We start from the raw sequence: 14119 nt of genomic DNA on the forward strand, positions 1-14119 counted from the left end.
CTGCTTCCTTTCCCCGTGGAGTTGTGTCACGTGGTCTTACCAATATCTCAGTGAAATCCATTCTGCTTCTTAACAGTTTGGGCAAAATTTTGGACAGGGAGGAATGCGGGAACCATGGAAGAAAACGAACCTCTGAGAATCTGTCTTAACGTCTACACTGCTGTGGTCAAAAAGGTTATCAGGGGCTTCCCTGGTGGCACAGTGGTTGGGAGTCCGCCTGCAGATGCAGGGGACACGGGTTCGTGCCCCGGTCCGGGAAGATCCCACATGCCGCGGAGCGGCTGGGCCCGTGAGCCATGGCCGCTGAGCCTGTGCGTCTGGAGCCTGTGCTCCGCAACGGGAGAGGCCGCGGCAGTGAGAGGCCCGCCTACCGCAAAAAAAAAAAAAAAAAAGTCACCAATAGGGATCTACAGGCAGAAGTAATCTGTGAATGCAGTTCTTTTTCTCCTCCTTCTTATAATTCTACTCTCCCTTATATTTTTGCCAGAGCTAATGCGAAGCATGATTCATTGCCATCCCAGAGCGTATATTTCAGAGAATGCAGTCAGATAGGATTTTCTGCCAGTCCAGAAGCCTTCCCAGTAGGGAAAAAAAGGCCTTGATCTTTAAATTAAAACACTGGCAGAAATCACTACAAATTCTCACCAGAGAACTACCTGTCCCCAGAGACATACTGCTTCCCCTGTAAGGGGCTATGCCACCTATCCACCACCAGCTATTCGACACGGAAAAACTGTAAAGTAGGTGTTTTTCCGTGGGGAGGTGCATGAGGTCACTCGACCTGCTGTGACCCCCTCGGCAGGCAGGTGACCCAGCTCCTGCAGTGCAGCATCCCCGGAGGGGTCCGTGCCCCGGACCCCAGGATTCCCGCCCAGGGCCCCGCGTCACCCCTCCTGTGAACAAGCAGCCCAGCACCCAGGCCATCGGGTCTCCCCAGCCCAGCGCATCCCACCAACACGTCAGCATTCACCTTCCTGAGTCACCACTGCCCGAACATTTCGACTCAAAGGCTTAGGAAGCAGATCTCTCTTAACGTTTCACTTTGTGCAGATTCTTGCTGTCCAAGTATTTACAGCAAACGCACTCAAAGCACATACCTAACCCCCTCCTCGGGACGGGCGTTAAAACCTCAGGCTGCTCCCTGATAACGCTGCGGCGCAGTTAATGCCCCATTTAAAGTCAGTAAGGTCTTGAACAGCAAAGACTCTCAACTACCCACAGAAAAAGGAACCAAGCGTTTCACATTTTAGATTTTAGAGTTCTGCACTCATAGTGACATTTTGGCTTGAACTTGCTTGAGATATTTTGTTTTCCTCTTTCCCAAGAATTAAAAAAAAAGAAAGAAAGAAAGAAAAAAAAGAGAAAAGGTCTGGAATCCAACGCTGATTGCTGTGTGCACAGGAAACACCCAGATGGGAGCACGGGGAACGTGCCCGGGCTTGTCTGCTTCTAACTGTTTCCAGACTGGACAGTGATATCTTCTGAATCATTTTGTGACTATTGCCTTAAAGGGCAACCAGATATAAAACAGTGTCTGTGCTTCATTTTGAAATAAATGCTTTTCCCTTTTATGAGGCAGGTCATTTTTTCTAGAATTCTATGTGGATTTCAATGCCATTCCCTTAAGAAAATAAAGTCTGTTCCCTCTACATATAGCACTAAAAATTTGGTTTGTAGCATAACTCCTATGAAAGAGTATTTTTTTAAATAACTTGAGAAATCTGTGGGAGAACCTGGTGTCATGGTCAGGCCCTTGCTCTGTAAGCAAGGATTTCAAAAATGTTCTAATGCGAGAGAGAAAAACTAGAGAAATGACACCAACATAGGACAAAATAATTTACGACAGTGAATTTTAGACTCCCTGTTGAAATTCTGACAGATGGAGGAAATTCCTGTGCAGGTATTAGAGACACAGGGGCAGTGATGGAAACGGCCGGAGGGGACCCGTCACGGTGCCCTCCGTGCTCTGCCCACACCGAAGTCACCCTGGAAGGTAATTTCCTCTGTTCTGAATCATCCGCTTTTCATGTCATTAAAGGGAGAATATTTATGAAAAGTAAACGCAGATTAAAAGTTGTGAAATATTCAATGTTCACTGCAGCTCTATTTACAATAGCCAGGACATGGAAGCAACCTAAGTGTCCATCGACAGATGAATGGATAAAGAAGATGTGGCACATACATACAATGGAATACTACTCAGCCATAAAAAGAAACGAAATTGAGTTATTTGTAGTGAGGTGGATGGACCTAGAGTCTGTCATGCCGAGTGAAGTAAGTCAGAAAGAGAAAAACAAATACCGTATGCTAACACATATATATGGAATCTAAAAAAAAAAAGAGGTTCTAATGAACCTAGGGGCAGGACAGGAATAAAGATGCAGACGTAGAGAATGGACTTGAAGACACGGGGAGGGGGAAGGGTAAGCTGGGACAAAGCGAGAGAGTGGCATGGACATACATACACTACCAAACGTAAAATAGATAGCTAGTGGGAAGCAGCCGCATAGCACAGGGAGATCAGCTCGGTGCTTTGTGACCACCTAGAGGGGTGGGATAGGGAGGGAGGGAGGGAGACACAAGAAGGAGGGGATATGGGGATATATGTATGTGTATAGCTGATTCACTTTGTTATACAGCAGAAACTAACACACCATTGTAAAGCAATTATACTCCCATAAAGAGGTTTAAAAAAACAAGTTGTGAAATATTAATGACAAAGACGTAGAAAATAAGAATCAGGCAAGTGTTAGCTTTGTCTCCAAAAAAGGGGGACAAGGTCATTCTAGAAATCACTGATCTGCATGCAGAATATCACTTCTCAGAAAGAGCAAAGAATAAGTTATTGAACAGGTGACTCGTGAAAGTGCAGAAAAGAACAAGGAAATCACCGAAACTCTGACTCTCTTTGAGCAAGTCCTGCCAGGCTAACTCCGTCCCACCCCGGGCACTGTTAACGCAGCGGTGGCTGGAGAACTGCAGCCTGGCTTTCCGGGGTCCCACCGGGAGCTCAGGTCAGCAGAGGCCGACATCTCGAGGCATCTCCCATCAGGGCACCACGGCTCCCTCTTCTAGACCCCAAAACAGGACGTCCTCGCCAGGGAATGACATCTTGTTCCAGAGGCTGTGGCCGTGGTGCCCCTGCATCAGAACCACCAGGGAACTCGTTAAAAATGCAGATTCCAGGCCCGGGGCGGGAATACGGAGCCTGGAATCTCTGCGAAGGACGGGGCTTCACCTCGAGCCCCACTCCCCGTCCTGCAGGGTGGTTCCCTGCAGCACACCAACAGGCTGTCCTGTCCGCATGCTTCTCAGGAAACACAGACTGCGTGGTCCCACCGCCGCCCACCAGCTCTTTGAAGGGATTTCCACACTCGCTGCCCCACCTCCCTCCTCTCCTCTCTCACACCCACTGCCACCCATTCTCTTCACCTCATCAAGTCATTAAAACCCTCCACGGGGCTCAACCCAGGGGTCAGACCTCAGAGTCCGCGCACTGGGCACCATCCATCACCCCATCTTCCTCGAAACGCTTCCCTCACTTGGATTCCGGGACATCACGCCCCCCGGGTCTCCCGACACCCCCTCTCTCCCGTCTCCTTATCTCCCTGTCTCCCAACATCCCCTGGACCCCGGCTCTTCTTCCCCGTCATCACCCCCTCGGGACCTAGTCCTGTCTCGGGGGCTTTGTGTTACCGTCTGAACACCGACAGCTCTCAGGTCTGGACCTGCCCCCAGAACTCCAGACGTGAGGCTCATCCCCGGTGAGGTCCTGAGTGTGCGTGTGTAGTCGGGGAGACCTCGGGGGCCGGGAGCCTCCCGGGGCCTCCGTTCCACGTGGGCAGGGGAGAGGGCTACGGGGCAAACCTGGCATTTGTCGCTGGCCCTCTGCCCTGTCAGCTGCTCTGACCTGGGGCCTGGCCTCTGAGTACTTCCTACCACTTCCCAGCTCATCAATGCATTTAACTGTTTCAAAGAGATATTTTATCCATACTTTCAATTGTTTTTAGACAGAGAGCTCACCACACCTAGCCCACCGTACTGCTAGGAACAAAGTTCAGAAATGCTTTGAAAGTGGAGAGAAGTCACCAAGTGGCTCATCTGTCTCTTCCAGGGAGTGAAGACAGGGGACCCTTGAAAAGTCCCTCGGGGAGGCGCACCCCACCCCCAGTAAAGCGTCCAGAATCAACGACACAGGCCGTTCACTACAAAGACCCCCGAGGAGACGGCTGTGCACACGCTATAACACAAGGTAGAAGGACCAGGCGTGAGCCTCAGACTCAGAGCCAGAAGGAACCTCCTCCTTCTAGGCAGGTCCGGTGGCTTCTCCAAGGGAACCCAGGGGCCGAGCCGCAAGCGGATCCCGACCTCCCGGGGCCCGGACGGGATGCAGGCTCCGGGCAGCGCGGCTTCCTCTCCCACCCGCCCGAGGAAGCTTCTGAGACGCAGTGGCTCATGCACTGCAGACTCTTCTCTGCTCTTTAAATTGCCCTTCACACGTCTCCGCCAATGTGTCTGCTCCCGCTGGCGTGAGCAAATGTGAGATGAAATTACAGGACCAGCTGCACTGGTCCAATCGGTTCCTCGGGAAACTATTTCTACTGAAAGTTTCCACTCCGTTTCCAAAGGGCTAAATATAAGCTAAGGCATTTAGGATGGCGACACTCCCCCAACGAGAGTGGGACTCCAGCTGGCTCTACGGGCACTTGCTGGCCTCTAGACAGAACAAGGACGGCCCACTGAAGAAAAACAAAACCCTGCGGGAAGGCACAGGAGCAAGGGAACGAGAAAGGAAAATGCTGGAGGAAACCAGAGGCCGGGGGCAGCGGCTCCGAGACGCAGGAGAAGGACGATGCGCGGAGCGGTGGCCCCTGCTTGGGGTCCACCGGGTGTGGTCCAGGGCCTGAACCGCAGACCCACCTGGTGCAATGCCCGCCTGGATGTTGCAACTCCCCGAGGGACAGATCGTGCAGTGCACGCAGGGCACTCTTTTCTCATGCATCTTGGAATGGCGTTTTCCCTTTTTTTACCAAAGAAAGTGACCCAGCCCCCAGGGCAGTCACGGCAGTAACTCACGCACAGGGACAACCAGCCAGGCGTGTCCGCCTTCAGAAAGAGACCTTGAGCTGCTTCTGAAGCCCCTCAGGGACTGAACTGGGCCGAACTTGGGACTCAGACATCACAGCAGGGGGAAGTGAAGAAACTCAGAGGAGAGGGAGGAGAAACAACCAAGACACGTCTCATTTTTATTCTCTGCCTTTTCCCGTCCAGACTTTTGCCCTCTACCTCCCTTTTATTAATTTTGTTATTAAAGGCAAGGTGGACTTTTCCCTCTGTTTTTAAATTAAAGTGCCACCCCTCACGGCTTCTGTCTTTCTTTGCCCTCGTTGCCTGTCTTTCCCTCGAATTATCTCCTCTTCCATCCTTCTGAAAGCCTCTCGGTCTGCTGGTATTTTTATAAATCACAGTCTATGCAAATTGGACGCCCTGGAAGCTGTGATTATAGCGGTGACGGGCAGACAGAGCCGCGTTCCTGCAGGGGCCTCCTTGCACAGAGAGAGGAGGACACAGGCGCCCACAGCATACGCGCTGCAGGCTCCCAGGTTCTGACACCTCGACGCCCCTCAGGTGGGTTAGTTCCAGTAAGTTCCATCAATCCTTGAGCCCCCGGAGAAAGCAACGCTCTGTGGAACATGAGCTGTGAAGTGACAGAGGCCCTGGAACCTGGGTGTGGTGTTTCAGGCGCAGGTTCTAGATGTGGCCATGGACAATTTCCATCTCACCTGGAAAGCCACCTTCAAGGACGTGCTTTGTACAGAGTCACTTTGCACACGGATGAGGAAGTCGCTATCTGCAGCTGTCGAGAGGCACTGAGGAATCGCCAAAGGGCCTCAAAACTGTGGATGGAAACGTATGTCGCTATAGGTCCCGAAGCAGAGAAGTTTCCTTACGGAACACACAGCTCTGTATGGCGACAGTGTCTGTCCTGGGGCAGCGGGATGTGTGCTGACGGGGCTAAGTCTTTATTCTTTAGTACAACTTTAAAAATAGTGCCGACTAAAGAGGGTGATAAAATGATACCAGGCTGCCTGCCTGCCGTGCACCGAACAGGCAATTATCACCGTTTCCCATCCGTCCACATACTCAGAACACTGTCACTTCGGATCTGAGATGTGTGGTGTGAAAGAGAGAGAGGCTGCGCTGAGAGTTGAGAAAAGCTGACAACGTGGGCTTGAAATTCCCAAACGAAAAGCCTCCGCGACGATCACCCACTATCAGTGTAACTATAGTCTCATCCCAGTGAGATCGACTGGGACAGCTTCACGGTTTTTTCCAGAAAAGGGAAAATTTCACTTATCTGAATATCATCATCTCCAAGACTTAATTATTTACATATTTCTGACTTGATATCCAATTTTTTTTTCAACATCAACATTTCCGTAAATATCTCTATCAGAACGAGTTGTTGATAACTGTGATGTTTCTGACAGAGGTAAGGACATGCTGAGTCAGCTGGTGTCAGGGACTCTGTGCCCGTGGGACGCGTCCCTCCTGCCAGGCTGTTTTCTGTTCCAAGTCTCTGTATCTATTGTCAACGGAAGGCCCAGCATTCCCCACTCACAACTGTGCTCTCTCCACAACAGAAACGGGCTGAGCTACCTGTACAGACAGCTGGACGTCAATTCTCACTATTCCATGAGGTCAGCTCGTGCTCCTTCTCTAGTAAAAGGTGACAGACTCATAGGGACACGTAACTAGCGGAGAACATCTACCAGCATCATTACAAAGGTTTCACTTATTTTTCTCTTCAGGCATGAAACCAAAGGTCCTCCAGAACCATCCGTAAGAATTTCTTTGCATTCGAAGCTGGTCGTCAGATGGTAGGTTGCAATGTTCAAAAGGGCAAGAATATTCTCAAAGATAACGTGAAAATTCAACGTCTAGTGGATTGTTTGTGTTTTTCTTGCTCTACTGGGAAGAGTATCACTGTACATTTGTGCATGGGAACATTTAAGCCAAAGGTACAAATTGTAACGAAAGTACAGATCCGCCAGCACCCACTGGCACACTAGACATAAACAGTGACTCAAGGGTAAACACCAAACTATAGCAAAAGCTCTGGGCTGTATCCATCCAATCACTCAGACATCCTCCGAAGACACCTGACTCGGGTACCACAGACCAGTACACTGCACCCTCCTGTCCAGTGAGCAGGCACTGATTGGGCATCTCTAAGCAACACTTATGCGGAGAAGGGCCATTTGGTTTCTGCAAAGAAAACACTGCTAAAGTAACAGGCTTTTTTTAATGGTGCAAAAAACACACAGCAACAGTTACTAAAACTGATCGCTATGATTGGGAAAGTCTTATGCTGGAATGTCTATATTTATAGCCCTTCCTCAAAGTAGAGATCACTTCTTCAAAGAATCCGCCTGCCAATGCAGGGGACACGGGTTCGAGTCCTGGTCCAGGAAGATCCCACGTGCCGCGGAGCATCTAAGCCCGTGCGCCACAACTACTGAGCCTGTGCTCTAGAGCCTGTGAGCCACAACTACTGGTCCCGTGTGCCACGACTACTGAAGCCTGTGCACCTAAAGCCCGTGCTCTGCAACAAGAGAAGCCACCACAATGAGAAGCCCACGCACCACAACCAAGAGTAGCCCCCGCTCGCCGCAACTAGAGAAAGCCCGCACGCAGCAATGAAGACCCAACGCAGCCAAAAATAAAAATAAATGAATAAATTTATTTTTAAAAAAAAGGTGACGTTGGTGCCCCTCTCATTAGCAAGCATGTCTGTGATCCTCATGAGAGTGGACAAAGCAGAATCCGTGGGGTGTAGATAAGGATGAATTATTCAAACCGGTAACATCTTAGCAAACGGGAATAACTTGCAAAAGGATCGTAAGCTGCCACTTGGGTGAGTGGAAAGACGGCAGCACGATTTAACATGCGGGCACGTGTGCAGGATGAGGTCATGTGTTTGGGAACGCGATGACTGTGCCCTGCAAAGCACTTTATGTTTTGACGGAGAGTCATCAGTCACCAGGCAGGACAGGATCTGAAAGCCACCGAGTCCACGCCTTGGAAAAATATATGCCACTATGAACAGAAAGCCATTGGTCTTACTGGACAGCTGGGCAGACTGGTGGGCACTGAGCGGGAAGCCTGCTTTCATTCACACACCAATTCCACGGTCACCAAGAGGCACACACGTTCACACCGCCTGACCCAGGGATCTCACTCCTCAGACTTTATCAACAATCTGAATATGAAAGCCGTTTGTTACAATGTTTTTTTAAATAAGAGTGAAGAAATGAGAAACAATTTAAATGTCCAGCCAACAGTGGAAGAATTAAGTAAATGATGACATCCACCAAATGAAATTTTACAAAGGCATTAAAAGTGATTACACCATTTACAGTTGCTCCCAGAATAATGAAATACTTAGGAGAAAACTAACAAAACACGTACAGTATCTGTGTGCTGAAAATTCCCGAACGCGACTGAAAACAATCAGAGAAGAGGTAAAAAAATGAAGGGACATTCATGTCCACAGATTGGAAGACTCAGTAAAGACTATAATTCTCCAAACACTGATCTGTAGGCATAATGCAATTCCCATCAATGTCTGAACAAGGCTTTTTGTAGATACAGATAGGCTGACTCTGAAATTTATATGGATTCCATATATATGTGTTAGCATACAGTATTTGTTTTTCTCTTTCTGACTTACTTACTCTGTATGACAGTCTCTAGGTCCATCCACCTCACTACAAGTAACTCAATTTTGTTTCTTTCTATGGCTGAGTAGTATTCCATTGTATATATGTGCCACATCTTCTTTATCCGTTCATCTGTTGATGGACACTTAGGTTGCTTCTGTGTCCTGGCTATTGTAAATAGTGCTGCAATGAACACTGTGGTACATGTGTCTTTTTGAATTATGGTTTTCTCAGGGTATATGCCCAGTAGTGGGATTGCTGGGTCATATGGTAGTTCTATTTTAGTTTTTTTAAGGAACCTCCATAGGATGTATGTATGCATATGGCTGATTCACTTTGTTGTACAGCAGAAACTAACACAGCATTGTGAAACAATTATACTCCAATAAAGATGTATAAAAAATAAAAATAAAATTTATATGGAGGGGTTTCCCTGGTGGCACAGTGGTTGAGAATCTGCCTGCTAATGCAGGGGACAGGGGTTCGAGCCCTGGTCTGGGAGGATCCCACATGCCGCGGAGCAACTAGGCCCGTGAGCCACAACTACTGAGCCTCCACGTCTGGAGCCTGTGCTCCGCAAGAAGAGAGGCCACGATAGTGAGAGGCCTGCGTACCGCGATGAAGAGTGGCCGCCGCTTGCCACAACTAGAGAAAGCCCTCACACAGAAACGAAGACCCAACACAGCAAAAATAAATTAATAAATTAATAAACTCCTACCCCCAACATCTTCTTAAAAAAAAAATTTATATGGAAACGCAAATGACCTAGAATCCCTAAAAACAATTTTCAAAAAGAATAATAAAGTGGGAGGAATCACTCTACTGATGTTAAGGCTTACAACGTAGCTACAGTAATCAAGACTGTGAGATACTGGTGGAAGGACAGACACACAGACTAATGGAACAGAACAGAGAGCCTGGGCATGAACCCATCCCATTCAAATACACCCAACTGATTTTTGAGAGGGATGAAGAAGAAATTCAGTGGAGGAAGGAGAGTCTTTTCAACAAACGGTGTTGGAGCACTGGACCTCCAAGGCGAAAAAAAAAAAAAAAACAAAACAGACCTAAATCCCGTTTTATACAATGACCTGAAAATGGATCACAGACTTAAATGTAAAACACAAAACTATAAAACTTTTAGGAGAAAAGCTTCAGGACCTAGGAATAAGGGGGAAATTCTTCGATATGATCTCCAAAGCATGAGCCGTCAGTAAACGGAGCTTAATCAATGTTTAAAACTTTTGTTCTGCAAAGACTCTGCTAAGAAGATGAAAAGAGAAGCTATAGCCTGGAAGAAAACACCTGCAAACCACTTACGCAACAAAGGTCTTGTAGCTATAACAAATAAAAATTCTCAAAACTCAACAATAAAATAAAACAAATAATCCAATTAGAAAATGGGTAAAAGAGATAAACAGTCATTTCACCAAAGAAGAGATACAAATGGCAAACAAGCGCCTGAAAATACATTCAACATCATTAGCCACGAGAGAAGGGCAAATCCACGTAAGATATCACTACACACCTATCAGTGGCTAAAACAGAAAATATAGCGATAACATCAAATGCCGGTGAGGAGGCAGGGAAACTGGATCTCTCATCCATTGCTGGTGGGAATGGAAAATGGATCAGCTGCTGGAAAACAGTCAGGTAGCTTCTTACAAAATGAAACACGAACTTACCGTACAACCCACTAATTGCATTCTCGCACATTCATCCCAGAGAAATGAAGAGTACGTTCACACAAAAACCTGAATGTGATAGTTCACAGCAGCCTTATACCCAAACAGGAAACAACCCAGACGTCCTCTAACTTAAATGCTTAAGCAAACTGGGACACATCATCGGCAACAATAAAAAGGGACAAACTAAGGATACACACGACACGAGTGAGTCTCCGCAGAATGATGCTGAGTGAAAAAAGCCAATCTCAAAAGATTATATTTATCCTGATGAAACAAAAATCCCTACTTGGAGGCAAGACAAGAAAAATGTAAACATAAAGCGTCTTCTCTGCCTGTTTGGGCCTCCTCCCTCCCCTCTAGTTTGCTCTGTGTGTCTGCATTATACATTAACCAGACTTTCCCAACGGCAGTAATACCAGCTCAACCATGAAGATCAAATTTCTCCTTCTGTGTCAGCCATACAACTCCTTAGAAGACAGCATTCCCTCCTCAATCCTGTAAGGGGTCACGATCACCCACCACTAGCCTTGCAGACAAGCCTTACGTCCAAGGCCAATACATGGATTCCTTTAAAGATAGTGACTGGTGCAGAGCAGTCTGGTAAAACCATCTGGGGAGATACTGAGCCACACCTAAGGGAAGGTCTTAGCTTAAATACCTACTTACGACCTTATTAATGTTACCAGTTACATTACCTGTATTCTGCCTCTTTTACAAGATTATTGGTTCTTGCATTACCAATTGTGTGACTGAGTCTCAGATAAAAATAACAATGATTAGGTGACTTGAAAGGATTCATCAAACATATAGTCCTACAAGATGCATGACTGTAACAGTGTTAACTCGAGATTTGGGAGGAAGCCACAAGAGGGAACTCTTTCCTGGACCACAACAGACCAGTAAGGCAGGTGGTCCACAGGCTTTTGGCTGCTGTTAACGGGGCCTAGTCCAGTAACAGCACTTGGAGTGACCTCTCGACAAAATCCTCCCCTGACCCGGGGATGAGCATTCCTAGCGCCTTGGGGCAAATGGGTCAGGAAACGCCTCCCAAACCTTGGTCAAAATTAAGCCTGAAAGGGAAGGGATTGCAAAGTAAAGACTGTTGCCCACCATCCAGTTCTACAAGAATCAAATCATTAGCCACTGCAGTTGCTGACCTACAAGACACCCTGAATGGAATTCAGAACAAAGATAAGGATGAAGCTCTCTGTGCTCTGGGACAACGGGCGGAACCGGCCCTCAGAGAGTTAGATATTCTCAGGAGAAGCTTTTTATGAACCTGGATTCTTGCATCTTCCCATACTTAGAAAAGCACTAAAACCATTAACTAAGATGTCTTCTCCTTGCACATAGCAGTAACCTTCTATCAAGATGTGTGCTTGATTGCCTGTACCCCCTTTGTCAAAATCACATATACACTGGCCTCCCCCTTACTCTTCAGTCCTCAGAGCTCTCTAAGAGACTGTCTCTAGGGTTATAATGCTCAGATTGGCTCAAATTAAAATTTCTATTTCTTTCTTAGATTGACTATTGATTACTTTTTCATCAACAATATGATTCCCATTTGTATAACATCTTTTTTTTTTTTTGGCCGCCTTGGGTCTTTGTTGCTGAGCGTGCGCTCTTCTCTAGTTGCTGAGCGTGCGCTCTTCTCTAGTTGCTGTGGGCTACTCTTCATTGTGGTGCGCGGGCTTCTCACTGCGGTGGCTTCTCTTGTTGCAGAGCACGGGCTCTAGGCGCACGGGCTTCAGTAGTTGTGGCGCACAGGCTTAATTGCTCCGCGGCATGTGGGATCTTCCCAGACCAGGGCTCGAACCCATGTCCCCTGCATTGGCAGGCGGATTCTTAACCACTGCGCCACCAGGGAAGCCCTTTATAACATCTTTTTTTTTTTTAATTAGTTAATTAATTTATTTATTTTTGGCTGTGTTGGGTCTTCGCTTCTGCGCCAGGGCTTTCTCCAGTTGTGGGGAGCGGGGGCCAATCTTCATCGCGGTGCGCGGGCCTCTCACTGTCGCAGCCTCTCCTGTTGCAGAGCACAGGCTCCAGACACGCGGGCTCAGTAGTTGTGGCTCACAGGCCCAGTTGCTCCGCAGCATGTGGGATCTTCCCAGACCAAGGCTCGAACCTGTGTCCCCTGCATCGGCAGGCAGACTCTCAACCACTGCGCCACCAGGGAAGCCGTATAACATCTTGAAATGACAAAATCTTAGAGAAAAAGATTAGTGGTTGCCAGAGGTAAGGGGTTGTGTGCGCGTGTGCAGGTGTGCATGTGTGTGTGTTGCATAAAAGAGTAACAGGAGGGATCTTTGTGGAGATGGAAAAATTCTGCCTTGATTGTGGTGCGGGTTACATGAATCTACACGTGTGATGAAACTGCATAGAACCACACACACACACACAAAAGAGCACATGTAAAACCGGCGAAATCTGCGTAAGTTCTGTTGATTGCATCAAGTGTCAGCCTCCTAGTTTTTATCCTGTACTATGGTTATACAAGATACTACCAGTGGAGGAATTGGGGGAAGGGCAGATAGGACCTCTGTACTAGTTTCTAAAACTTTCTGCTATTTTATCATTATTTCAGAATAAAATATTTTTAAAAAGTGATTTTGAAGTCTACTTGCAATGTTGAAGGAGCCTTGTTATAAGATTTTAAATTAAAGAAGGCAGTAAATAAATTTTATGTACATGATGACTATACTGACATTTAAAAGAGCTGTCGGAGAAACATTAATGGGAAATACATCAGGAAGTTAACAGTGACGGTGTTAGAGAAGTATAAGTGGTTAATTTTCTTTCCTTTGTTTTCTGAATCTTTTATATAGAAATGTAAACGTAAGCAAGAAGACTCAGGCTTCCATATAAGGAAATTTAAATCAATAAAGTCACCTTGTTAACCACAGATGTGGGATTCCTATACTCACCCACTGCTATCACATCCAGCTAAACTGAAATACAATGGAAAGTTTATGTAAAATGAACTGTGAGTTTCGAAAAGCAGATAAGATCAAATAACTTGCTGCAAGAATACAAAAAGATGGAAGCCAACATGAAAGAATTTGGATACCTTTTCTGAATGCAAAGAATAAACCTACCATTTGGTGAAAAAGAAAGGCTCGATATTTTTAAAGCTATTAAAATTTTTAAACTCAACATGCAAGGTTCATCTTGGACGAATACAGTATTTCCAATCAGGGCACAGACGGTAAACACAAGGATGTACAACGCAGAGACCAACACAAACTTCCCAGGCTGGCGGGCGGCCAGGGAGTTAATAGAATTTTTTCCTGGGAGGTGGGTGGTATGAATTTACTGGAAACTGAAAAATGAGGGAAAAAGGTTTAAAAGTGAAATTAGAGATGACTGTCTGCTATGGTGTATTAGACAAAATGACTTGTGTGATAAATTTATTTCTCTTAAATAGTTTCACAGATATAAATATGAAGGGTTTAAATTTTTTTTCTTCAACAGTCATGAGTAGCAATCTAAGCAAGATCAACTGTAGTCACTTTTGTAATGTGTGTGCGTGTCGGATCAATAATCCCTAAACCTTCGAGGGGAGTTTCCACGTGAGTGGCATCCCCCATATAAGGCCAATGCATGAGGGCAATGCTTAGGGCAACAGACTAGAACTACTGTCAATACTCTGGTCCCAGCCATTTTTTCCTGCTAAAAGTAGATCGTCCCAAATATCCTTAGAGAAGA

The 14119-nt window shown here is 46.7% G+C and overlaps 1 protein-coding gene across 8 annotated transcripts in view; it reads right to left on the minus strand.

Annotated features, from left to right (window-relative positions):
• The window catches only part of RPS6KA2 (ribosomal protein S6 kinase A2), a 296958-nt gene that overhangs the window by 88714 nt on the left and 194125 nt on the right, over positions 1-14119 (minus strand). The gene's annotated exons all lie outside the window — the stretch shown is intronic.

The sequence above is a fragment of the Tursiops truncatus genome, chromosome 12 (assembly GCF_011762595.2).
Source record: "Tursiops truncatus isolate mTurTru1 chromosome 12, mTurTru1.mat.Y, whole genome shotgun sequence".
In the NCBI taxonomy this organism is placed as follows: Eukaryota; Metazoa; Chordata; class Mammalia; order Artiodactyla; family Delphinidae; genus Tursiops; species Tursiops truncatus.